Here is a 23854-nt window from a genome sequence, read left to right as displayed (position 1 = left end):
GGAGAAATTTTTTACCGTGGTTTCCCTAATAGGGGGGTGGGGGCCGGATGTGGATGTCTAGGGTGATTAGCTTGTGGCCGAATCTGACCAACGAAGAATTGACCTCTGGTGTGGAACACCAATCGCCCATGTTGGTAATGACCAGGTCTATGATATTTCTGCCCCTAGTGGGGGTGTGGATAAGTTGATCCAAGGCATTGGAATTTATGAATTCCAGAAAACGTTGAGTAAAAGAGTTTGTACATGAGTAGTTTTCCCAGTTAATGGTGGGGTAGTTGAAATCACCCATTATTAGGGTGTGGGGTTGTACCCTAATATTTTCCAGTGTATCAAAAAATGAGGAGTGGGAATCCTGGGGCATGGTGGGGGATCTGTAGCAAGTTACAATTTGGATTGCGGTCTTGCCCAGAGTTAATTGCACTTGGATAATCTCGGATGCATTATGCTGAGCAACTAGCCTTGAGGTGTGGCTATCTTTAATGAATATGGACACACCTCTGCCTTTAGTGTTTCAGTCCAGGTTAGGTGGCCAAAAGGTGTGGTATGAATTATAGCCTGGTAGTGCAGGGGTGCTGTCTGGAGCCTTGAACCAGGTCTCTGTCACTGCACAGATGTCGATGTTCTCCATTTTAAGGAGTGCCTTGAGTGAATGCATTTTGAGGTTTAGACTTCTAGCATTGAGTAGCATTACCCTCAGATTTTGATTGCTTGTACCTGTTAAGGTGGTGAATTTGTCATTTGAACCTTGCCTAAAAAAGGCACTATAGGGTTGGCAAGAGCCTTAGCCAGTATCTGGAATCCCAAGGGCTACAGGTGCAGGCCATCTCTGGCAAAGCATCGTGGACTGTCGATCATGTCATCCCAGGCAGACAGATACTAGATCCTCTTAGAATGACACCAGAAGCTTAGCCAATTGTTGAAGTCAATCATTTTGCCCATGTATTGTGGTATCATTCCGGGTGATGGCAGGATGCTACTCAGGGCTAGGGTCATACCTGCCTGGGCTACAGGCTGATTTACCTGCGTGGGATGCACCTTTTTGGAAAGCATGTCCCTGTTTTCAAGCTTGATTTACTATTTCCCTCAGTTCTCAGACTTTGAATATATCTAGTCCACAGAAAACCATACTACATGTAATGGAAGCACTATATAATCTGTTGTCATGTCTCTTTCTCTCACCATCATTTTGACATTACAGCTTTAGTTTTCACCCACCCTCACAATTCAGTGCTGGGATGCTAGTGTGCAGCCATCCCCCGATTTTGTTCCATCAAGCTCTTTCCTTGGTCACTTCAAAGCAGAACATGGAAGTCTAAGTGTTACACAGTGCAGCACACAGCCACTGGTCAGTTTCCATAGAGGGAACAGTAAGGATGCCACTCAGCTGGAAGGGTACAGACCAGACCAATTGGCAGGGACATTTTGGAATAATTGGAATGTTGTTTATGTTTTGGAGTCAGGTAGTTTGATGGTTTTATAATGCTGATTTTATTCATACTGGAGTTATGTATTTTGTTAATATCTGGCCGCTAGGTCTAATGAGGTGTTCTGTTTTTTTGAAGGGGGAAGCATATGGGATCTTCTGTCAGCTCCTTGACATTCCAAACACAGTTAGGCCTTCTTTACCTTTTATAGTAAACGGAATCAAGACCCTACACATTATTATAAGGCATTTATAATCTGATCTGATCAATGAAGATGATTAATATTATTATAAGGAAGATGCAGCTTATAAAAGTACTTGACTGAATGAGAACAGTAGAAATTCTTCAAGAAGTAAAAATGTTGATTACGGACGCACATTCTTTCTTCATGTTTGTTTTGAAAAATATTGTTAGAAAATGCTGTGAACAGTCTCACTGCATCCAGCAACATTTAGATGAATAGTTAGCCTTTAATATCAACAAAGCTACCCATCTTACACTTCATAAATTTGATTCAAAAAAGTCACCTAAATGTCCACAGTGTGTAGATCAGACAGCAGACCTGTTACACATGTTCTGGAGTTGCAAGTGCATTTATAAATTATGGAATTCTTTAAAGTTACAACTACAAAAAATGGGTTACCAAAACTCAACACTCTCCTGGGAATTTCTGATTTTACATATTCCACCAGAGAATTTGGACAAAACAAAAAAGATTGTAATTATGAATATTAGTTTACTAATGAAATTATATATAGCCACAAATTGGTTGAACCCAGCACAGGTGTTGTGGCAAAATTTCAGGCTGTTAGCGATTAAGCATATATTAGCGCACAAATTGTTAATTAGAAATAATAAGAAAAGTATAAACAGCATAAAATTTGGGAACAAATCTTTAATATTATTTTGGCGTAGCGGTTCCTATCCACTTTCCATCAGGACATTCTGTATGTGTACCAACACATTCTTGGATTAGATAGAAAATGTAGAAATAATACAAATTATTGGCTTGAGTTGGTTTATAATTGTCTATTGTAGATGCTTTTATGTTTAATTTTTTGTGATTTTAATTTCCTGTACTTGGTTAAAATGATATTTATTCTTAATGTATTATAGGGAAATTCAAAATGGAACTAAAACATTGGAAGCAATATTGTACATAATGTAAATAGTGTGTGAAATGTATAATGGTTTGGCAAAACAATAAAAATTATTATTGAAAAAAAATATATATCAACAAAGCATGGCAATACCAAACATTAATGGCAGCATTTTGATTTTAAGCAGCTTTAAGATTTGCTTTGCTGTTTCTTAGACCTCAAGGGTTAATGGAAACTTTAGCAGACATTTCCATATATCTCACCACCTACTCTTGTGGGCACTTGGCCATTACAATTGTGAATATTCTAAAACATTGTGCATGTTTCAGAAGCAATGAACGCTACTTCTTTTTCATGTTAGCTCCAGTATTTTGGAACAGGACAAGGAAGCAGGATAGGTTTTGAAATGTATGAAGTTTTCATCTGTTTACCAAATAGCAAATTTTCTTGGCAAATATTCTAAACAGATGTAGCCTTCAGTCATCAGGAGGCCTGGTACTAAAATAATAAGGTGCCTCATGCATAGTGTTGTAGAACAGTTATATGATTAAATCTAAGAGTAAAAAAATATGTTGCTCTCAAGGTATATTTTGCAAATATAATCAACTCTAATTTAAGTCTTTAGTTAATAATTAAGAGTATTGGTTGTATATTTAAGCATTATTCTATAGCAATGACATCACACATGGCTGTTCCGCTGAATTATACCTGGACAGATTCCAGTGATGAGATCAAAATATGTTAGACTCTCTTATTCAATTAACATAGCAATGGAACAACTGTGTACATAGAGACCAGAACACAATTTATCATGTCTAAACCAGATGAAATGTTTAGGAACTGTAGGCCTCTTGTGTTCCTGTTAAGTGGCATGTTTATGCCAAGCAGAATACAAATGGCACCCTAGGGAGCCTTGATACTAAGTTGAAGTTTGAGCCGCAGCAATGCTGTATTAACAGCTTATTGTAGTACTTCCTTTGCACTGCCTGTTTTGTTTTCTCAAATAGTGCAATGTTTCTTGCCATATATATATATATATATATATATATATATATACGCGCACACACACACACACACACACACACACACACACACACACACACACACACATATATATATATATATATATATATATATATATATATATATATATATATATATATTGATATTTTTCAGTACATCTCAGGTAGATGTATTTTTGGCCAACAATTCAGAAAACAGTTTAGAAAAGACCGTTTTCTGTTTGCCATCACAATGCCAAGCCTTTGTTGTCCTTTGCTTTAAGACCTCAACAATGGAATGCAGGTGTTTTTGGGACAACCTAGTTATTAGAACATAAGAGGTTTATATTATATTTTTAAGCTGATGGAAGAATATGGAAGTAGCATTTTGCAAAGCACAGTATAATAACCCACCATAATACCATAACGCTTCATTTACAGTTGCTTGCACAGCTGTATTCCAAACAAGTTGACTCTGACAGGTAATCCAGGAAATACTGTTACATTGCACACACTGTTCTTTGGAGAACCTTTGTGTGCTGTATTTAAACTGTTCTTAGAATTCAAACAAAGAGAGCTATAGTCTAAACAGTTACATATTCCAGATGTGTAAGGCATAATTATCGTTGCTAAACAGCTGGCTGTATTTGGTTTCTAATTAATACATGATTACCAAGCCTTCCTTTAAGTCAGAATATAAACAGCAGTATGTTACACTAATACTTAAAAAAAGTAAAGTGAAGCTTTCTCACAGGTGATATCTCATACGCCACACTAGTTTCTAAATTACTAAAACATTACCCAAAAACACAGTTCTGCCTCATTTTTATATAAGGTATAACTTGTAGACTATTGGGTACAGTATTAAGTTGAAATCCAAGTACAGTATATTATCTTTAAAACTTACATAGTTGATTTCCTTACTGCAGTATTTTTTTTTGCAATTAATTGAGGCATTAAATGCATTAATATAAGGAATTAATTCACTGGTTCAGGTCCCATTAGGATGTTACTAAAGAGGAAAGCACAGGATACACTAAATTTTTTAGGAAGAAAGTATCTGGTAAGAAAAAATAAAAAAAAGTGCATGTGAACTGCAGGTACCAAGATTTCACTTCTTAAGAATGAGAATTGTTTACTTGTAGTCAGACATTTTTCTACAAAATGTTTCATAAGATTGTTAGACTACTGTGACATTTCCTTAATGATATTATTTGCATTAACATGTAACCTAGAAAACAAAGATGACAAATGACAAGTGGAGTACCTCAAGATTCAGTCCTGGGACCAGTCTTGTTTGGCATCTACTTCTCTGAAGTACAGGCCAGCACTAAGGGACACTGGCTAACAAAGTTCACAGATGACTGCAAACTGGGAGCCATTATTGAATCCCCAAATGATGGTGATATTCTACAAAAGGGCCTTACAGAAACAGATGCTTGGTGCCAGAGCCATGGGCTCAAGCTCAATGCCAAGAAATGCATAGTTATCCCCTTTGGGAAAAAAATGTACCCGTGAATTACTACATAGGTGGCAGTACACTAAACACTGAAAGTGTGATAAGAGACTTAGGGACACTTGTGGACAGTGGTCTCACCTTTGATAACCACACCGCCACAACAGTCAGGAAATCCTTCTATGTGGCACACCTCATCACTAAGGGCTTTTCATCCAGAAAAAAGGAGGTCATTGTCCCACTGTACTCATCCCTTATTAGACCCATTATAGAGTATAATGCTCTGTTTGGTATGTACCTCTCAAGACATCTGCAACAACTGGAAAGGCCACAGAAATACCTCACTAAAAGAATCACAGGCCTAAAGCAGATGTCCTATGCTGGCCGTCTAAAAAAATTCCACCTATACTCTGTCGCATATCGTCTACTCAGAGGTGATCTCTGCTTAACATACAAGGCCATGTCAAACCCAGAGCTGTTGGACATGCTACACTTAAAGAAATCCCAATCCCTCAGAGCCACACGCTCCAGGGATCTAAACCTTGTCATCACAATAAACAAAACATGCTGGAGGGATAGGTTCCTAACCCAGAGACTCCCCAGACTCTGGAACAGACTGCCCATACATGTCAAGCAGAGTGCCTCCTTGGTCTTCTTCCAAAGAAACCTTGACGATTGGATGGGAGATAGGAAATTCACCCTGGGGATCACATCAGTCCCCCTGCTAGACAGGGGTCCAGGGAAGTAAATATTGTGGGAAGAAATAGCCAGGGAATTGTTATGGCTAGGCTTGTATAGGCCCTAGGGCCGATAGCCTAGTACCAACCTATGAACCTATAAGTAAAATCAACTTTTTCTATCAGGTTGCAGTATGTTTAACAATATGTACTGCATTACAGGCTTTCTATTGCTTTCCAATCACTAGGGCAACTAACATTCTTTTGGTATGAAGGTCATGGAAAAAATACATGAAGATAAATGTTGGTCAGGTAATGAATTAGTAATATGGAAACCTTGGACTAATAAAGGATTAAAAATACTCATAATATTTCAAAAATGCACTGTTCCTCCCTTATTTTATATAAAAAAGTATATAATTATACCTTATGAGGCCATATAAAAAGAAATGGCCTTTTTGCTCTTAAGCAGTAAATATAAAACTGAAGCAAGTGTTAAAAGATTAATTGTGTCCCATTTTTCCTCATGAATGTCAGAAAGTAGCTTTCATAATTGTATCATTAGGTTCATAAGTTCATAGATTAGTACTAGGCTAACTACCCTTGTAGCCAATTGCCCAATATGAGAATGAAACACTGCACCTTGTGTCTGTAAGGTAAACACCTTAACCATTATGCCAACCAGAGTGAAGAAAGCTGATGGTAATAATTTCCACAAAACATAACAGCTTCTAGAATTATGTAAAATGATAAAAATCATCAGACATTTTGTCATACAACAGTACCATAATGAAGGCAAGGATTTGCCTTTTCTCTTCCAATTTTTTATACTGAGATGAAATTAAGACACTCATCCTTTTTTCGGTACAATAAAACAGCATGCATACATGTCCAAGCTCTGCAGTTCCAGATCTCTCTGTTTTAGAACATGTGATAACATATTTTTTTTAATACAGCCATCCAGCTTAAGTGGCACAACAAAAGACATTTGCCACATGTCTCATGGATGCAACAATAGACACCATGTTGGCTACCAATGTCCTGAGCAAAGAATGTTTGCTCTGAGTCCCTATATGCCACATTGCACTGGTTTTATCACAACTCATCAAGCAATCCATGCAACTGTTGCGCATCTTCTAGCAAATCATGCAGCACATTTGCCATCTTTACCATGGTATATGTAGCAGCTGTCTGTGCTTGGATCACTGACCTGCTTATCCTCTAATTGAAGCACAAATGTCAAGGAAAGACCTGACATCATAGTGATGATATCAATCCACACTCTCCTATCTTATGGTGAGAGCACTCACAATGGAGGTAGTGTAGCCCACACATGCTGTCTATAGTGGTGATATTGTGCAGTTTGGGGGGTGTTACCATGGACAGGATGTCCAGTGCAAAATGTAGGTAATGCCAGAAGTTCCTCATGCCCCTCCACCTTTGTCACATATGTGAGGATGCTCGCATGCCTTCCCATATTAGCACTGCTGACAGTGCCACTCTGTTGTTAAGCTGTACCACATACATGCTGCCATCATTATTAGACAAAACTGACCCATTGGCTCAGGCATGTGCCAACTTGTTGTGCTGTACCCTGCACTATTTTGAGCTGTTAAAGCTTAAAAATAAAATACCTGTGCTATGTTGGAACATATTTGTCACTCCCCCAAACATGCTTCACACATACTGGTACATGCCAATTACTTGTATTCCATATGGACACATACATACCTTGAAATGCAGGTCATTACAGTTGCAGCTCAAAATACCGGGACCACAAAATAAAAAATGGAGTAGCAAATTAAATTAAATACATGGGTAACTCATGGCTTAAATTACATGATTAGTGTTAAGCTATTAGAAAATAATAAAGCAGAATTTAATAGTGGATTAATTGGTTAAGGTTTGTTTGATCCAAGCTGAATTGAAGTGGGCTACCAGCCACAACACAATGACTTCAGGGTTCTGAGCTTCCCAAAATCATAGTTTGCTTGTTTACACTCTTTACTGCACTTCTTATTGTACTCTATTTAATACTGTATTTTAATACTGTTAACTAAACTGCATTGTCTGCCTTACTGTGCCTGGTAAATCATATTTTGTTGTTATTTTCACTGTTTGCAAAGCATCTTTTCTGTTTGTTCTGTTTTTCGCCAAGCAGTGTTTTATATAACTGATTGCTTATTGTTTAAAATCTTCATTAGTATCTCCTTGCTGCTTAAACCATTATTTAGTGTCTCGTTGCTGTTTTTCTGCTTTTTTAAATTTTTTTTTAGTGTTTTCCACATAAATTAGCTGTAACATAGTCCAGATAGAGGTTTACTGCATCTGGATCTGTTTGTAGTGGCTGCTGTATTCCAAGCATGTTTGTCAAGCCATCTTTGTGACAGAAGTCTGCTGATTGGAACCTGTCTGGTAAAGGATAATTGGTCTAGGGCTTGGAGTCATACTGACCAGGAAAAGAAAAAAAATAAGCAAAAGACCTTGCAAAACTGACAAAGAAAGCGATAGCAACTATGCAGAACCACAAAACCCTAACAAAAGCATAATCTTTAGGCCAAAAAGAAGGACTGAGGAAAAAAAAATCCTAACAGCAAGCATAAAAAGTCTTACAAGGCTGATAATGAGAAAGAAAACATTATAGAAGGCCTTACAAAAAGAAAAAGAATGAAAAAAGAAAGAAGACACCAAACAGTACTACAGGACATAAAAACCTAACAAAGAGCAAAATCTTATTAATATCCAACCCACACACCCCAAAGAAACCAAACTGATAAATGTAAGAAAGGAGCACTAAATCAAATGCAAATAGTCTTGTAATACAGTGGAAAGAGAACAAAAAAAGGCCGCAAGGAAGGTAAAATGCTGAGGAAGCCCACAACAAAAAGGACTGCAATAGCTGGTAAGAAGCACTCCATAAAGCAAAACAGGAGAGATATACACCTAAAAACATAAAACGCATTGATAAAAACACAAGTGCAACACACTTATCAAAAAAGGTAAATCTTCTGTTAGGCAAAAAAGAAGAAATAAGCACAGGTAGACAAATTACTCAGCCCCTACCCACCCTTTATGTCATAACCACAGTCACAACTGCTGCAACAAATCGGGGACTGAAATAATGTGCCCACCAAGTACCTCAGTACCATGGGCACCTCAAAGAAGATGTAAAGCAGACACCAAAAGGAAATCTGCCCTAGCAGCAGTTACCATCAAGGCACAGCCATAGTCCCCATATAAACATTTCTCAATAGTGAGAGGAAACACATGTGACACTGAATAATGATGCTGTACACTCTCCCAAAAACCAGCCACCCTGGGACACTGAAGAAAAACATGATCTGCAGTCTCTAAAACCTGACACCCATAATGTGGACACAATTGCAAAGTCACAGGGCAAAAAACATAAGAAGATCTAACATAAAAGAGAGCAACACCACAAAAAATCATGACAATGAGGACACAAAGCACAATGCTGCCTGCTCTGACTCAAACCCAACAATCACCCAGAGGAATAATGTTGATACCAATTAATGACAGAGAAACAGATCAACAGAGAAGAATACCATTCTTTCCTTTTGGAAGGGAGGAAGTCTAAAAATACATGTCAAACAAGTAGCAAAGACTGGACTTCCCTCAGCTCCAATGAAGGGACCCACCATGCACACCTCCCACCCAAACAATTCTACCAAAACCAACCAAACAATGCTGGGAGCAAGTGACCAAGCAAAGAAAGATTTGCAGCCTGTGAATGTTGCAATACAGTAAAAAGAAACAAAGTATACAAAAAAGGACAGGATGCAGTAAACCAACACTGGCAGAAGCAGGAGGCGAATACAAAATATCCCTCCTAACATGTATATCGGAAGTGCTCCAGAAAAAAACAAAAGACCTCAGACAAAAGGCAGGTGGATCAGGAATGTGTAAATAAATAGTCAGAAGAAACATGTCCTAAAGTGCCCCAAAAGGTACCACTTAACAAATACACCTTCTTAACGAAAGACAAAGGAAAAGAATGCCAGAAAACCAAACGCTGAACAGCCTTACCAAGAAGGGCTTCACAAGACTCAGAGACATAAGAAGGAAAACTAAAAGGCACACCCAAGATAGAGATACCAGTGCTAGCAAAAGAAACATCCCCAAGATGGGGAACTGCACCAAAACCACAGGATTTGGCAAAATTAAGAGAAAGGCCCACTAATGAAAAAACAAAAGAAAAATACTACAAATAAAGCAAAAGAACAGAAGAAGACTCTGCAGCAATAGTGACATCATCAGTGTAAGACAGAAAATGAGGCACCAAAACTCCTGAACATAAACAAAGAAAAAGGAGACAGGGAAACATGCACCCTTGCCTAAAAACACAGTACCCACCACCAGAGTGAAGAGACAACTGCTCAAGGGACAACCTTGATGCACGCCATTCTTCATGGCAACTTCAGCTCCCTTCCAACCATTAACCACAGGAACAATAATATAAGCTGAGTAAATGGAAGCAATACATAAGCCTTTAAGATGGACAACAAGGCTGAATGACTAACAATGTCAAATGCTTTTGTCAGGTCACAAGAGAGCAGCAGACCAGAATCAGAAGCATGAACAAAGGAGACAAGAGACTTCAACAAAAGCAATAAATCTTGCATAGGCCTTACAGAAATACGATAGACCCCAGGGTCCAACAAATATTACAGCTTTGACTGCAGACGTAATTTCAAGCTCTTACAAAACAACTTATAATTGGTATTGCAAAGAGAAATCAGATGACAGTTAGACAAGACCCTGCAGTCACCCTTTTTCCAAACAAAATTAAGGGCTATCTGTAACAAACCAGGATGCGAAAAACCATGAGAAAGTCACTCATTAAACAATTGCACCAGTACAGATGACTGAGCATCAGAGAGAGAAAGCAGTAAAAATGGTAAGAAAGACCATTCTACCCTGGGGCAGTAGCACCCTTGAAAACACTAAAAGCCCTTCAAACTTCAAACAAAGTAATAGGGGCATCAAGAGCTGCCCTAAAAACAGCAGGCATCACAGGTATAGGCCAAGATTATTCCACAGAAGGAGGTTTACCACCATACAAAGTGGATAAATAGGAATTAACTTTATGCAGAATAGCCTCCTTAGTTGTAACATCACCTGAAGATGACAACAAACTGTCAGTAACAGTCTCCTTCCTAAGAGTACATTTACCAACATAAGGGAGAAACTCCTCACCCCTCCCTGTCAAAGAATGGGCTAAGTTCCAAAGAACCCCTCTCACTGCTGCAACGTTATACAAATGCAACTCACGGAGGTATCGAAAAGCACAAGCAGGCACATGATGCACAAGAGACTGGAAAGCAGCATAAAGGGAGTTGGAAGAACCTTTAAAAAGGGAATAAGAGTGGGCAAACCAAGAATAACAGGAAACAAACTTATCTTTAAAGGCCAACCACCAAGAAGAAAAGAATAAAAAGGCAACGGAGTAAAATGAGCAGGCCATAACACAGTGATGACCTCTTGCTCGGAAGAAGTAAAAGTCCAAGGAGCAGTAAAATGAGAAAGACCTCTACCCTTACAGAGTGCAGAAGAAACTCCAAAGGAAAAGACAAATCACTGTGATCAGTAAAAGGCACAAAAGACAAGGAAGAAGAAACCACTTCAAAGGTGGGAGAACAAAACAGTTTGGGTGTGAGCAGCCCCACGGAAGTGAGTAAGGCAAGAGGACAACATACAGTAAGAGAGGCCAAACATAAAGTGTCTTTACACTGGACAGTAGAGTCCTGTCTGACCCTAGAACACCATGGTAATATACAACAGTTAAAGTCATAAAAAAAAATAGGACAGTCAATTAAAAAAACAAGGCTGCAAAAGTTGAAATAATAAGTGACTCTCAGACACTGGAATTAATGCATAAATAATCACTAAATGTACAAAAAAATGCCTACACAACAAATCCCCCACCAACCCCCCTACCAGGCAAAACATGAATAACATCCCTACCAGCCACAACAGATTTATGATACAACAACCCAAAACCAGACTTACAATCAGTCCCTGAAGACCACCATCCCTCCAGAAAGTTTCCCATTGGGAACAATGAACACAGGAAAACCTTCTCAATTCCAACAGACAAACAATGTCAGAATGCAAGGCAGAAACCCAAAGAAAAAAAGTCAAACACCAGGGCAATGACACCACACCATTAATACTACAAAAAGTCAAAGACAAGTTAGCCATCAGTACCAGGATGAGAAACTGCTTCACAACCCTTCCTATACAGCTTGTTTCCTAGATGTCTATGCCTAGAAGCTGAGGTCCACTGCTGAGGATCATCCATATCAGTACACAAATCAGATTCACAAGTAACTGTATCTTTAGAAGCAATAGCATCACCAGCAGAAGAGGCATCAGATGTTCCAAGTAAGTTCTTATTGGACTCTAACATATCAGTACCAGTAGGGACAACAAAAACAACAGGAGAAAGAGGCACAGTAGAGTGAAAACCAGAAGTAACAGAAGGAGCATTAGAAGAAAAAGACGTGGAACAGACCATTCCAGACAAGTAGAAATAGAGACAGCAGAAGGGGGGAACAAGGGACAGAGACAATAGTGTGGACTGGGGAAGATACCACAGGAACAGCAGCAGAAACAGAACTAGAAACATCAGAAAGTAAAGTCTAAGAAGACTCAGGGGAAACAGGTAACGCAGAAGGTGCAGCAGGACAAACAGAATCAACATAAGAAGAAGAACATAAATGGCACCACTGCAGACAAGCTCTAGCAAAATGAGCTATGGAACCACAAAGATTGCATTTCCTAGCAGGACAATTGAACACCAAGTGAGAAAAATCACCACAAAAAAGCAGAACTTAGGCTGATCTGCATACCTCAAAATGCCTCTCTGACCAGACAACAAACACACCAGGCAAATGAGAAACACCAGAATCAAGGACATGCAAAGCCACCCAGGCCTCCTATGCCCAATCCCAAACTTCATTTGCATCAGAATCAAATTATTTCTTAATAGAAAAAACATCAGCACACAGAGAAAGTAAAAACTCTCTAACTTGTGCTTCTGTAACATAAATAGAACGAAAACACAAAATATGTTTATGCTTATAAGAAACATTTGTTTCAGAAAGCATAAAATCAGACCAAGGCTGCTGATGTTTATGTGCAACAAAACAAAAAACAAAAGTAGAAGCAGCCTCCTGCTCTTCAAAATAAACATCAGCAAAAGCATCCCTCCCCCAGTGAATAACAGCACACAAAGACTGAACAGACACATACAAAGCATCACTCCCCCAGCAAATAACAGCACACAAAGACTGAACACATACAAAGCATCACTCCCCCAGTGAATAACAGCACACAAAGACTGAACAGACACAGACAAAGGTTTCAATAAAGAATGCCAAATAAACGTACATGAAAGAGGTTGACCTGAAGCAGACTTAAGATGAACCAAAGGCTTGGAAGCAACTGTGACTGTCTCAGAGAACTAGGCTGATTCCCAGAAGCAAGGACTGCCATTTCCACAGCAGCATCATAAGACTTGGTCTGAGAAACAGCTGCAGAAGCAACATAAAACACAGCACTAACAGATGTAACCAGCAGAGCAGTAGGGGGAGCCAAAACAAGAGAAACAAAAGCAGGAGAAGCCAAAGAACCACCCTGTAGCACCATTTCATCACCCAATCAAGCACAGACAAATTTCCAGAGTCATGCAACACAGCTGAAGCCTGTGAAGAGGTCTGAGACACAGATAAAGTTGTTAAAAGAAAAGCAGGCTGTGAATCAGTAATAGAAGGCAAAGTAGAAGAAACAACAGAAGAAACAGAAACACTAGCTGCAGTACTCACAGCAGAAATGGCCGCCATCTTGCTCCACCCGGAAGTGAAAGCAAGGACTCCTAGGTCTTGGAATAAGCACCCTCATTGGTTCTTTTGAGTTTTTTTTTTTGTTTTTAAATTTTTAGCTTCTGGTATTTAAGCCCTGTATTTGAATGGGTTTCTACTTGTGTGTGTGCTGCTTGGCACCGTGCACTGATGCGCAAGTATGCACCATAGCCAGCCGTATAATTTCAACAATTTTTCCCTTAGATACAGCCATAGTACATTAGTGTAGTCCTCATCTTTTAGTACATGTTTGGTCTAAGAAGTATAGCTAGTGAGCTGTAACCTATTAAACCACCAGCCAAAACCCTGTCAGAAATACCCATCTATAGCGCACCTCCTTGATCAGTCCTGAAAGCATCCCCTTTGTGATAACAGTTCCTCAAACTTAACATTATGGACATTTGGACTACCCTGTTTCTCCTGCCAGCCTGGTCAACTTGGGTCTTCTGAGGCAGTGTAACTGCTTCATGTACACTGACAACCCTCTATGAATAACTCACTCTAGTACAGAATGTGAGAGATGTATTTACACCAGTAATCTTGAATCCCAGCTCTCTCACACTCGAAACAGTAACACAGAAGAGGTTGTCAAATTACCCAGCACTTCTCAGGCACATAGTACCACTACTCATACACATAGTACCCATCCAAGACATAAATCTACATATGTGGACGTTCTCTCAAAAAAAACCTTACTGAAACTCCAGAGACTTCCAAAACACAAGACTACTGCAACTACAAAGGTTCCCACAGCACCCAAGACAGATAGCAACAGCAATGTCTCACTTATCAAGCCCTTAAGGCATAACACTCAAAAAACAAATGTTCTTGTCATCTGAGACACATGGATGTCCCACTCATGAAGTTAGATAAGGAGAAAGTCACAGTCAGCTGCCTGTCCAGTGCCAGGATTCATCAGATCAACCATGCATTCAAGTCTCTCGGCAACAGCTACTATTATGACTCCATTGCAGTTCACGCTGGAGTGAACAACCCGAGTTGTACCTCACAGGACTATATGAAGGAGAGACATGATTGAGCTCTCTGAGTATGTGTCCCAAGCAGGTATGTCCCTAGCCTTGAGCAGCATATAAACCTCACCTAGAATGATGGCACAGTGCAAACAAAAAATGATCGATTTCAATAACTTGCTTAGTTTTTGGTGTCATTCAAAGGGGATCCAGATTCTACTGGCCTGGGAAGACATGGTTGATAAACCTCACTGATTTGCCAGAGACAGTTTGCACCTGGTACTGCTAGATTTTCAGCTGCTGACAAAGGGTCTTGCTTCCCCTATAGAGCATTTTTGGGCAAGGTCTCAAAAACAAAATTTCTGACATGAAAATTGCCAGTCATAACAAAATAAGAGTTACGCTGCTAAATGCAAGGAGCTTTAACCAAAAACTGCACACTCTGGAAGCAATTCTATAACTAGAAGATGTAGATGTCTGTGCAGTCACAGAAACCTTGTTCAATGCTTCATAGAGTACCTTAGCCTTGCAAGGCTATAATGCCTACTACATCTTCAGACCACAAGATGAGCATGTGAGATCCAAAGGAGGTGGTGTTTCTATCTATATTATTGATAAATTCACCTCCCAACTAATTAGACTGGACAACTCCATGGAGTTATTCTAAGTTCAGATTACTGTGGGTAAGACCCCCCCCCCATTGAAGTCATAGCTAGTTATAGATCTCCCTGTATGAATCATGATGCACACAAGGCTTATTTGACCAAACTACAGTCAATACAAATATTGCCAAACATTTTGGTCATGGGGGATTTCAATTATTCCACCATCAAAAGGGAAACCTACTCTAGCTCTAACTCATATGCACAAAAGTCCCTCAACTTTGTTAACTAAAATTCCCTGGAATGATTTTTTTTCAAACCCCAACAGGAACAAACATACTAGATCTGGTCCTCACTAATATGGCATACAGATGCACCACCACAGATGTCAGACCCTTATTAATTAAATCTGACCACAAATTAGTCACCTTCAAACTGAAACTAACACCAGGACACACAAAATGTGAAGTCAGACTAAACAACTTCAACAAGGCAAACTATACCCTCCTAGGGGAAGGTATAAATGCATTCTAAGCCCCAACCCAGCTGGAATTGGTAACTACACCAAAACGTACACTGAAGCCCTGTAAAGTCACTTGTATAAGTGTATAGCTTCAACTGTTCCAGTGAGAATCAAAGCCAGAGTCCCAAGTAAAAACAAGCTACACTGATGGACATCCAGCATCAACAAACTTTACAACAGACATAAAATTGTTGCTATCTAAGAAAACCAAGGAGAAGCCTCAGCAATGGAAAAGCATCCTCCTTAATCTCAACAGGAAAATAAGACAACATATTAAATCCTCTAAGGGTAACTTTGAGAAAAACCTAGCAATCACATCCAAGGATAACTATAAGGCCTTTCACAGCAAAGTACATAGTCTAAAATGTAGGACCCAAGCATGTGCTGAACTAGTGACTAACAGTATCACAAACACTGATCCTGTAGAGATAGCAAACCTACTAGCAGTTAGATTTGGTGAAAATTTCACTCCCCTGTCCTAGCCAAACTTATTACAAACCTTGTTCTCAACCACCCACACCCTACATATCCAAAGTGCAAGTCATTAAAGCCTTGTCTAAGACAAAAAACACAGCCTCTATGGGACCAGACAGCCACTCCAGGCTTTGTTTTAAACAAACTAAAACATGAACTAGCATCACCAATAAGTATCCTACTCAATCATAGCCTAACCACAGGCTTTGTTCTTGTAGAATGAAGAACAGCAACAGGTACTCCCCTCCACAAATGTGGCTTAGCAACAAACCCAGTGAATTATAGACCCATAAGTCTGGGCAGCTAAATATGTAAGGCCATGGAACATGTCATCATGGAACCTATAAATAAAGACATAGGCGACCTCCAAATCCTGGAACCGACCCACTTCAGCTTTTTCCAGGGCAGATCCTGCCTGTTAAACCTGGTAGGTTTCTTTGAAAATGTGATCAAGGTCACTGATGAGTGCAAATCTATGCACAAAGCATACCTCGACTTGGCAATGTCCTTTGACACAATCCCACACTCAGGCATTACTGAGAAACTTAGCAAAATGAATGTAAACCCCTTTGTTGTAAGATGGGTTGCCAAATGGCTGTTAAACCAGTTACACACTATCAAAGTGGTTGACTCTACAACAACCAGCAGACCTGTCACCAGCGGGGTGTCGAAAGGGTCAGTGCTGGGCCCCCTACTGTTTGGTATATACTTCTCAGATGTTCCGGCCAAAACTAAGGGGCTGTGGCTGTCCAAGTCTGTGGAAAACTGCAAACTGGGTGCAATTATTGAATCCCCAGATGATGTCAGTATAGTTCAGGAGGGTCTTACGCAGGCCAATTATTGGTGTCTTAGTCACAGTCTGAAACTTAATGCAAAGAAATGCATCATAATTCCCTTCAATTAAAACAATATCCCTTCACACAATCAAATTAAAAAGAATAACCTATGTACCAACAACGTGGTAAAGGATCTGGAATCACAAGTAGACTGTGACCTTAACTTTGACCACCATGTGACTACTGTAGTAAGGATGGATTCCTATGTAGCAAACTTGATTAGCAAAGGCATCACTGCTGTAGAGCAAATGAGGTTTTAATCCCTCTATACTCATCACTAATCAGGCTCATAATTGAGTATAACACCCCTTTTGGCATGTACCGTACAAAGCACCTACAGCAATTGGAGAGACCTCAGAGGTTTCTAACAAAGAAGATCAAGGGACTCCAGCATTTAACTTACACAGACCAACTAAAGTCCCTGTCATGATACAATGTATCATATAGACTTTTAAGAGGGGACTTATGCCTGGTTTACACAGCAATTTCTGATGCAAACCTAATAAATCTGCTGGACATCTGTAAATCAAATGGGACTAGAGTTACCCATTCCAGGGACCTAAATATGGCCTGCAACTTGAATAGGATGTGCTGGAAGGACAGATTTGTTCTCCCAGTGACTGACGTGTCTTTGGAATAGGCTGGCAATTCATGTGAAGCAGACCACCTCTATGACACTGTTCAAAAGGAACCTGGATGAGTGGATGTGGCACCATAAATTCTTACCAGGGATCGTGCCCACAACCCTCCTGGACAAGGACAGTCATTTCTAAATACAGTCCTGGGTATTGACTACAGTATCAATGGTATTACATTAGGATGAAATGGCTAGGCTTGAAATGACCTCTGGGTGGTAGCATAGTAACATCCTATGAGAAAATGTTTTGATGGTTTTAAAAGTGAAGTATTCTAATGTACAGGTTTGTATTTTTTTGGTACTTTGAAGAAGTCTTAGCTTTTTGAGAGATGTAAATGCTCAGTATTAAAGTTTCTAGTGGAGTTTAGCCTATAGCTCAGTGTGGTCGTTTTAGCTTTAAACATGCATATATGCCAGGTGAATAATTCAAACACATGTGGGTAAACATACAACTATAACAGAACATGCTAGGACTAACCTGGTAGATCCCTTAGAGAAACCCAGACAGTCCACAGCAGCTCAGTTCCCACATCCAACTCATTCCCAGTTATAAAAGTCAAAAATACACTTTCAGGTCAGGAAAAGGTAAATCCAGTGAATCCTATCTACAATCCTAAGGTACTGTAGGATGAAACAAAAACATCCAAAAGAACAAATAGTTTATCTAAACAAATTTTTGTACGGCAGGTATGAGCTCAAAAATGCAGTTAGTGTCCTTTTCTCAAAGGAAGGCTGATACCAGCGGCAAATAATACAAGGAAACTTTATTTAAGTGAATGGACAAATGATCTTTGATTGTGAGCATCGCAGCAGTTAAATCACTTATATACAGCAGTTCAAAGGGGGTAGAGTCCTAACCTTGATTGGGCCAGAGTGAAATGCTGATGGGTGTGTTTTTCTGTCCCCATTGTTCAATCACTGTGGCATTATAACTGACTGATTTGAATGTGAACCTTACATTTCACCAATCAGGAGGAGAACTTAGTCATAATTTCCATGCCCAGTCTCAGGCTAAATTGCATGGGAACCAGAGGTTCACCAACCAGCAGGAGTAGAGCTTAGTCTTAATTTGCATATCCAGTTTTATGCTAATTATAACCCCAATTTAGATAAGGTAATCCGGGTTTCCTTGTACAACCAGTCTAACAAAAGTTAAAATATAACTCCAAAATAAGAAAATTGCAAATCTACTACCATATATAATATAAGGCTAAATGTATTAAATAATTTTGACCCAGTGAGCATCATCAGATCTATTTTCATACATTGCTTCCTCTTTACAGGTATATACAAAATCACAGAATGCCTATTCATTCAAAGATGAAAACTTAATAGTCCGTAAGTACTCTCTGGTAATCTGATATCTAATAGAGGCCCTGAGTATAATAGTGCGTTGGATTATTATTATTATTATTATTATTATTATTATTATTATTATTATTATTGACCCCTAGTCAGATCTCCTCCCTAATTTTCATTCGTTAGACTTCTCTTATTATTGTTAGTCTCACTTCTCTAGTTTCACTTTTTTCCCACATCTCTTTTTCCACTTCCAAATGGTGATAATTATGTATACTCTATAATATTGGATCATTCTATATATTTCTACTGATGTAAGCTCACTGAAGAATCTTAGCTTAATTTTGTTATGCTTTATTCGTATGTAAATATATGTAATCCTTATCATATAATGATTTAGGGTCTATATTACTCGAACGAAAACTGAAATGTGAAAATCCCGTTTGAGCGGCACAAAATGAGCGAATATCACAAATATCGAAAGAATGAACAGAGATCACCGTAGGGAATTATTGCCTTTACTTCAATGGAGTTTGATATCAGAGTTGGTATATTTAAGTAGCCAGGGTGTGGGAGGTGCAGGGGGGCTTGCCCCCCTGCATAAAACAGTTAACGACAGTTTTCGTCTGTTACTTTTTTTATTTTTATGATTCGATGTTTGCGACATTCGCTCATTTTGTGTCGCTCAAATGGGATTTATGCATTTTAGTTTTCGTTCGAGTAATATATACCCAATGAATTAATAACATGTGCTGTAACTGGAGCTTTTCTCCCCTGAAAAAGGACTTGTGTCCAGTCAGAGTTCCCCAGTTACCAAATGTAAAATAAAATAAATTATTATTATTATTATTATTATTATGATTCACTTCCTCGGCACCCATACCTGCTAAGAGTTTTTTGCTGTGCTACTTTTATGGTACTTCTAAAGGACTAAAATCATGGAAATGGCAATATCAAGCAATTATTCACAGGTTAGTACTTAAAAACGACCATGCCCACTTTCATGGCGGGGTGATATGTAATGATGAATTAACCTTAGACTGAAGATTACAGTACTGAAGTCTTCCTTGTATATGACTACCAGTGACCACTAATATGGGGCTCATGTGGTATCATCAATGGTCAGTTCAGAGTATAATTTAGCCTTATTTATATCAAATTCTAAATCAATGTAACCTAAAAAAAATTTACCCTCTTTTATGGTTCAAAGCCAGTATCCACAACATGTATGTTGTCAGTTTAAATAGTTCATCAAAGAAGAAAACTGTTTCTAACACCTATTTTAAAACGACACATAGTATGAATACTATTTTGAGTCTCTTTTGAAACAATCTCAATGGCCTATTAAAACCAAGCTTGTCAGCAACGCTTAATATAAAAATAAATGTGCAGCAGCAAATACAATGTAACTTCATAAAGGTGCTATAAACAACCCTCACTTAAAATTCATCAATGTTTTCAAACAGAATGACAAGAAGATACTGATAAATACAACAGCATGTTCAACAAGTAAATTTTAACAATGTGTAAGAAAAAACATTCCCAATAGTTGCCAGGAATATCAAAATGAATTAGTCAAACAAATTATAGACGTTTCATAAAATAGCCACATCTAGTCAGATGCAGGTTTAGCCTTATCTGTTTTCTACAATTTGTATTTGTATACATGAAGATACTTATAATATTCGGGCAGGACTGATTTAAGAGCTTAAAAAATATGGCTTCAAAAATGGTTTGCTTGCTTCTGACATAGTAACAGATCATTTAGCTGAAATGCTCTGTATCGAAATAAAAAAAGCCCTGTCAAAGAAAATATGTGAATTATTTCAGAAAGCCCAGCAACTGCCTCTCTCAGCCTCAGCAAAAACACAGGTGCATGCCTACAGATGATGAATACAGTCGTCCTCAGTAGTTTCCTTCTTCCAAGATACGAAAATCTGGGACCAGAAGATTTCCTAGACTGACTAGTTTTCCCCTTTGACTAATTCAGAGGAGGATCCCAGGTAGTTTTCCCAAGATTTTTAATGCCCTAAAATAAATGAGATTGCGTATGTAAAAAATTCCTAGTACAGGTTACTTTCTGATGATTGTTTGGATTGTATATATCAGTTACACACAGTAAGCAATCTCTTCTGGACTTGAGTTATCCTTAATAGAACAGCTGACCTTTCAAATTAAATAATGCCCTTGACTGCAGAAATTGTCTAGTCAACCAGGTGATGTGTCCTCACTCTTACAGACTGCAAAATATTCAAAATGTTTACCTTTGTCTCTATACCAAATCCCTATAATATAAAACATATTTACCTAATAGCTATCCATTCTGGCCAACTGATTGTCTATACCTCAGTTAACAGTAAACAGATGTCCAAAATCCTTTAGAAATTTCCCACTCCACCTTTGTGTTTGCAATAGCATCCATCTATTCCTTATTCTGGTCTTATCTGATCACTGGTATTTGTAGGAGCTCTATTAATTTCATTCCTGCATCAAATCAGGCAGGCCTTGTTGTGTACCTAATCTAGAGAAAGCTGTACTGCAAACAATTCAAGATACAAGTTCTGCACTAGATTTACAAGTTTCATTCTGGATATTATAGGTACTTTTGTGTCATTAAGAAAAAGTCCTTCTCTCCAAAAAAAAAAATTGTAGAGCGTGACTATTTAAAAACATACATCTAATGCAGTGTCGTTATTTTGCCTTTATTCTCATAAAGAATGGGGCTTTTAATTCCTTTCACTTACCAAAATTATTCTTTAGTCAGCTGTTTTTAAAGTTAAGTATTTATTTTTCTACTTGGACTCTTAATATTTCCTAAGTGAGGATTAGGATTAAATGCATAAGATCAGCATTTCTCAAATGATGAGGATATCCACTCTTGAGAGGAGTAGAATATTTTGAATATTTTGTAGTGAATGCCAAGAAAATCTCAAAGTGCTATGATTACATGTATGATAATGTTTAATGTGTGGGATAAGTTTGAATATACAGAAGAGTAATAAATGAAAATGTTTTATATGATTACAAATTGATAGCAAAAAATAATGCATCATGGGAAATATTAGTTATGTCAAAAGTGTGCGTGGTTCCTTTTTAAGTGTTCACTCCATAAAGATTATCTCAAAATTGTTTTGCTTGCAAAGTCTCATGTTTACTAAAAAGTGTATTTACCACAAATGAATTTGGAAAAATATTTGAGTTAATGTAAGTTATTGCCCATCTTTTCTTATTATCAGAAAAAAAGTGGTGGAAATAAACTTTTTAAAGTGTATTTTGCTCTTTAAATGAGAATCTGTAATCTGAGAGTTAGTATACGTAAGTATGAGGGTGGAGTGCAGGACTGTTTGTGTTTCTGAAGAAAATAAAATTATGTTATTTCATAAGTAATTTCTTAGGTGTTGGGGGGGGGGATGATTTATGACTATTTGAATGTCAAGATAATAGTGTTGCACTGTTTCATTTCTGACTGTTTTGTCACCACGTGGTATGGTATGGATATGGATTGATAGGTGTTATTGGTCTGGTGCTGTACTAGACAGCATTTTCTTTTTGTAAGGGTATGCTTTTCTGATTGCTAATGAAAATACATGGAGTTTTTCATGATTTCCACGAGACTCACTGCAAACCTATGCTTCAGTCAAATCCAAATAAGGCTATTTTTATGGAGATACTAATGCCAAGAACCTCACTTACAGTGTCATAAAAGTATGACTTGTCAGTCATGATTTAGTTTGAGTAAAACCTTGTTTAGACAAATCAAGTACCTAATTATAATGCTGCTCCTTCTGTAAAAATTGGAAAGTTTTGTATTTATTATTTATTTACACATTGTTGACCAGAATGGTCTAACTATACCAGTGGCATCTTTTCAGGAGACAACTGAGGTGGTATTTACTGTGATTACAAGAAAGTTTGGCAACAGCACCAAGGAACTTCCTCTACTGTTTGGAAGAGAGGAGGTGACGCACTCTCTGGAGCTGCTAGGTGCTGCTCCTGCAATTGCAAGAATTCAAAGATGGAGAGTTCAGCATTGCTAGAGAAAATGTACTGAAGGAAGGAAGGAGTAGGAGATTAAAAAACTGTTACAGAGTTTGAAAATGGAAAACTGGAGATACAAGTACAGCTGGATTTAATGAGGCAGGCACAGCCAAAGGAAGGAGAGGGAACATGATAGTGTCACATGATGCAGAAAGTATCACAGGACAGAGAAACCAAGAGGATGGAAACACATGACATGGCATGTGAATGAAAAACAATGGAGGCATCCATAGCTTTTGGAGTAGCCAGTTTTCAGGGCTTACCATTGCAATAGTTTTTTATTACAAGAAATCAGAAGTTATGTAGATTAAGCAAGGTTAGAAAGAAAGTAAGAAGGAACAGAGAGGGGGAAAAGATCTGCAGTTTCTCAACAGCCACAGAGAAGACAAACAGTGGTAAGAATAAAAAGAAAAGTGATTGCAATGTGACAGGTATAACATTATGGATAGCATTATTTTACCACTAGGGTTTACCATTAAAAACATAACAGGACTGGGAGCTGAAATATTTGTGAAGTGACATTTGAAAACTTTAACTACAACTAAGAATGAAAAAAGAAATACAGTAGCACAATGAAAAGACTATTTTATTTATTCTATAGTTTGGGAATACAAGTGATAAAGTATATGAAGTGAAAAATATGTAATGAAAGATATGACTGGACTGGGGATTAAGAAGTGTGGGAAACAATGGATATTAAGAATGGACAAGTCAACATATTTCAAATGTAATAATTGTAAATGGTAAAAGAGGAATCGTTAGGTACTGGGGTCAAACAAATGCATGTTATTTGTGTGGGGATGAAAACCATTTTGTACAAGCTTGTAATAAATGAATGTGTGGCCAATGTGGGGAGAAGGGACATACAGCGAAAACTGTAATCTTAAATAGAGATATTAAGAATATAAAGAACTTGGACACTTCTAGTTTGAC

Source organism: Protopterus annectens, chromosome 16.part0, assembly GCF_019279795.1.
Source record: "Protopterus annectens isolate FY-2018-M chromosome 16.part0, PAN1.0, whole genome shotgun sequence".
NCBI classification, from domain to species: Eukaryota; Metazoa; Chordata; order Ceratodontiformes; family Protopteridae; genus Protopterus; species Protopterus annectens.
The sequence above is the reverse complement of the archived record's forward strand: the minus strand, read 5'-3'. Positions refer to the sequence as shown.